Here is a 6,129-nt window from a genome sequence, read left to right as displayed (position 1 = left end):
CTTGGCGAAATTATGGAACACGTGTAGGGAATCATGAACGGATAGATTCAAACGTGGGTGGCTCAAATGCGCCTTTTGCAATAAAGTATGCAATAAAGTGTTCTGCAGCATTTCAGTGTCTTTTAAAAATGGCGCAAAGATATGAGCTCTGCCATTCTCTAAATACTACTGCCCCTAAGGTTAAATTTAGCCATCTAAGCGCTATATCTAAGTTGTGTGCCTTTTAATTGTGTGTTGGTCAAATAAAGCGTTTGTTCCGCTATTGCAATGACGAATGTTCCCATGAAATAAAGATGTGAGTGGGTTGAAATACCACCTTCGTAAAAATTACTTGCCTCATCTTGATAGCGTTATTTTTTTGGGGCCACTGTTTCAAATCGTCTAGTCGTATAGGACAAGCATATTCAAGCAAGCGACTTAAGTAACGGGCTACTGAAGCTCTTCTTGCAACTGCTCGAAAGAAACACCTCCTCTGGAAAACGTGCTATGATGTTGCAAATATTTGTTTCCTAACATGAGCGCATCAGCCCCTTTTATTACTCATCTGGAAGTTTATTCACTACAACTAGGTGGTTGTATTCAGATCGAGCTCTCGCACTCAAATTTTTCTTCAGAAAAAATTCTAGCCACAACTGATACGGGAAGCGTCAGTCGCAACAGCGGCCAATGTAACAAAGGCAGGTTCAGAACGGCAAGCTAGGTTTGCGAGTATGGCCGCAGGTCTTTTTTCCCTATTGGACCATGAAAGGTGCTCATGAACTTATTTTATTCTATTAGCATACATACATACGTACGTACATACATACATACATACATACATACATACATACATACATACATGCATACATACATACATACATACATACATACATACATACATACATACATACATACATACATACATACATACATACATTATAATACATACTGGGAGATGGCAATAAAAAATAAAGGGCGTGGTAACTTGTTGCACATAACTAATGAATGGCAAAGTGCAAAAGCGAAGAACGCGATTATAGGCCAAGGTATCTGTTAAAGGAGCACTACTGTTTACAACAAGATTTCGGCCACGACTACACAAGGCTTCGTAAAAAAAGCGTTAATTGCTATCACATTCAGCAGAGATTGGGTCGCTCAGCAGAGTGGGAACCCAATGACTAGTGACATATTAAAGGTCTATTTACTTTACAAAGGGAAAAATGCTTTATACTAGATGAGCGGAATGAAGGCTCTGGCCTTTTGAAGCTAGATGATTGAGGGATAAATAGCATGTCGCGATTGCCTTGGATTACAAAATAAATTAACAACCAATGAAATGCACTAAAATGCACAATATTCACGCAAACTTTCTCTGCACGCTACTAACAAATGTGTCGGGATAAAAAACACAGTCGAGCTCGAACAGTTTTAGGAGGCACGGATGATTACACCGTAGTTTCACTGTTGCTCCATTAAAAAGATTTCGTTGATGTCTAAATGCCCCTATATCGCGCTGCTGCAGCTCTTCCCAACTAACCGTCAAAACTGCTCTAACTCTATGCTCTTTGGGGCCATGGGCAAGGTGACAAACTCACCCAAATTTGGCGAACACTATCGTTTCTGAATTTCAGCGCCAGTGAGAAATATTTGTCCTTTTTTACGTGGACTTTCTTGTAAAAGCTGTAGGAAGGAGTGTAAGCGCTATATGACTTGTTAAAATAGCGAGGATATCCATGTAGCAGTTCCGTGCGGGCATATGCGCCTTTAAGCGTAGTTCCTATTATAAACCTGCAAAATGCAAGCGTAAAGACATATTATGAGTGTCATGAAACAGGTCATCAAGGTTTGTTGCGCGAAAAATAATTGGAAAAAAAGCAGAGATGGGCAGTCCATCTATTTGTGAAGATCTTCACAAAGTGAATATCTTTGTGAATATCTTCACAAAGATATTCTGCTATCTTTTGTGATACCCTTCTCATTGCGCGTGCAGTCCACTGAAACTTGCGCTACGGCGGTGGCCGTACCAGCATCTACACTCTAAGGTATTCACGTGTGTCTAACCTTGCGAGCGTTAGTCAACGCCACTCAGGTCATCACGGCGAATGTGGACCAGGCTTCAGACCGATCACCCCACGTAGTTAGCGAACATTCATGAGCAGGCACCTGACCATTAAATGCTTGTATGCTACCTGAAGGATCAAACCTCCTGGAACCGAAACCCTAACGAACGAGAAGAAATGAGGAGGGGGAATGAGGGGTCCGATTACCGTTATTGAAAACCACATGAAGCTAGCAGATGATGAAGCAACCTGGCATTGTCGAGCGACGTCGCACTGATGTCATCGATGCTTGCTTCGTTGTTCTCCTACACCTACCTTATTTTCGGCGCGTCCTCTATCGTCGGTGTGCGCTGCGTTTAATGCTTATCTTCACTGTTGTTACGTCTGCCTTCTTTGTAGAGTCGACGTTGCTCTCACGAGCAAGACAACGAAGAATGGCACGTATACAAACCGCCACCTTGTCCATAAAGGTCCTAGTTTCACCCGAAAGGCGAAGTACCATTTGCGATAGCGTATTATTAGATAGCTATACGAAGTAAGATAGTAGTTTTATCGGCTACTTAAACTTGTAAACCTTCGCTTACTAAGTTAACACTGATATAATGTTTAAGCGGCGGCTTAGCGAGGACGCAGAAACAGACACACAGGCAGTGCTGTCTCTGTGTCTGTTTCTTTGTACGTCCTCGAGTAGTCGCGTTTGCGCATTCCGCCATGGATTCAAACCAACTAGCCTGTCATCGTGTTTTAACTAAATTAACAAGCATGGTGTCACGCACACACAGGTAAGCATGAACACATCTCGCTCGATGAGCGCGGAAACTCACTGTCAAACTGCTGGAGTGATGAATCCTGGCAGCAGCAGTGATCTAATTTACCTTCCGGCGTCTCTTGCTTCAACGCGAACGAAACGTAGAAACCACTGCGCATACGAAGCTACCACCACTGCGCGCAGTCTGCAAACATCGCAGATCACTACTTTCAACATGAGGACGGCGCGGGCGCGCACAATGGCCACGTCGCATGTCGCTTTGCAGATACGCCGCACGCATGGACGCGCCGTAAGCAGCCACAGCCGCAGAAAAATTCCCCCTTCCCCTCTCTCACCCCCCTGCCTCGCTCGCGCCAGGAGAGGACGCGCTTCCGGCTTGCCTTCCTCGCTTGTACACGCTAGAATACGCGGCGTTTCCTTCGCGCTATTTCACTCGCACATACAGCGTACGGCAGGCAGCGACAATATTAGATTTGAGATTTATACGAAACCTCACTGCGACGCCGACAACTACGGGGGAAATGCGCCTGGTGTGTCCATCTAATCGCTATCGCAATAAAAAATGTCTATGCTGCCCAAAAATAGGTCGCAGCTTCGCCCGAAAGGCGAAGCATCGATTGCTATATCAAACTAGCGGAGAGCTATATGAACTAAGGATAGCAGATTTGTTCGCCGTAGATACTTGTAAACGTACATATCCTGAATATATAACAATCACGGTGCCACGCGGGAACTACATTTCAGTTGATGACCGCGGAAACTGGCTGTCAAAACGCTTGAGTAAGGAAGCGCGGCAGCAGCAGCGAGTGAATTGATCTTCGTGTTGCGTCTCGCATCAACTAAATCTAAGCGGCGAAAACACCACGGTCGGCGCACTCTGTCCCCTTCGAAGAGAGCTTTCAAAATACAGCCGTCCATGCGTGCACGCGCGGCCTTCCGGAGTAGAAGCGACCTCCCAACCTACCCTCCCTGGAGGACTTGCGCACGACGGAAGACAGCACGTTTGCTCCCGGCTTTCGTTCTGTCAGTACGTGAGTTGCAGTCACGATCGCCGTGTCATCTTCGTAAGTGAAGGGAAACTTGGGCGGCTTCGTGGTAATTCATGTTTGGAAAAGTAACAGCGCTACACATACAAAGACACAAGCCAACATTATACTGGCACTGACTGACGACTGAAATTTATTTCCACTATCACTGTTTATTTATACTGGCACTGGTTGCCACTGACATGTGGGAAGGTTTATGTGGGCCACACAGGTCGCTTTATGAACATTAGTTCAAAGGAGAACTTGTCATCATTAAACGGTACGGAGACTTTCTACTTGCCTTTGCAAAGTAGAGAGTGTGGGTGCCGACCGATAGCGGATGAAACTGTTGGTTTCTTCCGGCACAAGAATCAAACCAGAAGAAAGCTTATGCAGGCGTTCCGTATTGATAGGTAAGGGAAAAGGTATCTGAGTAAGCTGTCTGTCGCACTATGAATAAAGAGTTCAGATATTTTAAAGAAATTCTATCACTCTAGAATCTTGTTAGGTTCAATATAGGGATGTCTTTTTTGCCTTTGTTTGTTCTTTTTTGTTATGAGGCACTGTTTTATTCCACATAATTACTGCTGGTGAATTCCACGTCTGGTTCGACATGTCACCAGGATGGTGCCTGCTAAATAGGTGCAATCGAATTAGCTGTCGCACTGTGGGTCCATGTTTATAAATATGACTTTCATATAAATAAACTTCAGTTGTGAGTCAGCCCCAATGCCGTTTTCTTCTTTGCCTGTGTCCTTGTTTGTGTAGCGTTGTAAGTTTTCGAAACATGAATCACTCTCGTACGCTTCCGCTCGCTCATTCAGCATACGGCGCGCGGCGGCGATTTTATCGCCCGTGTTTCTTATACGCACTCTTACGGCGATTCCGACGGCAGAAATGCGCGTGAAGTGCCCATTTATTTGCTATCGTGATAATAATGAAATCTCTGACCTCTTCAGTATTCCTCATATTGGCCTCCGAAGCGCAAGCACCAACGCCACTGCTGTCAGAGGCTGTGTGGAGAGCAAAGCTTTGCACTTTAAGTCTCCAACTCTTGTTATGCAAATAAAATGGTGATTGCCGTCCCTGACTCCCAAATGTCCACGGCTTCAATCCTATAGCACCGAATCCTAGTGGAGCCAGTTGTGAAATGGTTTCGTTCTTCTCCACGCTGTGCCGATGGCGCAACCCTTTATGAGCGATCGTTGTCAGAGTAAAGGGGGCGCAAGCTCCACCACTGGAAAAGCTGGCGCCTTTGTCGGCATGACCTGGTATGAGAGATCACGTGGACACAGTGGCCACGTCGGCTGCTTCAGAAGAACACAAGCGAGCTGAAAGCGAAATCATAAAGTCTCACCTGCCCTGCGGTTCTGATTAAGTGGGAAGGTTTCCCAGCTGGGATGTTTGGCCGACAGCACTTGAAAGCACTATACTAGGTGAGGTGGGTGAGGAGGGTGTTCTCCGCAAGAAACAGGAAACTACGACAAAGCCGGGCATCGTGATGATGAAAAAAAGTAGAAAGGATCCGATTCCCTTCAGTGGTTAATGGTCGCGACTATTATCCGCTTCTCGAGCAGTTCTGATTAACGGCGGGTCCAGTGGTCGTCGCTATCTTCTTCTGGAGCCTAGTGCTTTCATCAGGTCCTGCCGTCGAGCTCCTGACCTTCGGGTTTTCTTTCCTTTGTCCTTCCCTTTATGTCTGCTCGTGGAATAGAAGGATTGACCCTGTTTCAGAGAAGAGGGGTTTTATTTCGACATGGGGACGCCCGCTTGAACGCTTCTCACACTTGACAGGTAAATCATGCGTATGCTAACACGGCCTTAATGAGCCCTTCCGGTCTTGCGGTTGCTTACGTCTTCCCGGGGAGCCTGTGGAAACATTAGTGCATTCGTCAGGCTCTGTCTACATACGGCCTCACGCCCTTCGGTTTGTCTTCGTCCATCTCTACGTTTTAGCTCGTGGAATAACAGGGGTGATGCTGTTTCGGAGATGTGGGCAATTGTATTGACTCGGGGCGCCCAGTCGAACGCTTCTCACAATTGACAGGCTGATGGCCAGGCTTACCGTGACAGACGTTTCGTGGACGAGGCAAACCATCTTCATATGGCAACGTACGCCTGAATGCATCTCACGACAGCTCATTTATAACAGCCCACCTGCCGACACAGGAGGTCTCAAATAGGCTGCAGCATTCGAGCACTTCGAAAATACCGGTAGACCTCGTGCCTCTGCTTTGTTTCTCCGCCCATTCCAAGGCCTGCCTGGTGACAGCTTCCGGAAATAAACCACGCCAAG

This window comes from Dermacentor variabilis, chromosome 7 (genome assembly GCF_050947875.1).
Source record: "Dermacentor variabilis isolate Ectoservices chromosome 7, ASM5094787v1, whole genome shotgun sequence".
NCBI lineage: Eukaryota > Metazoa > Arthropoda > Arachnida > Ixodida > Ixodidae > Dermacentor > Dermacentor variabilis.
The sequence above is the reverse complement of the archived record's forward strand: the minus strand, read 5'-3'. Positions refer to the sequence as shown.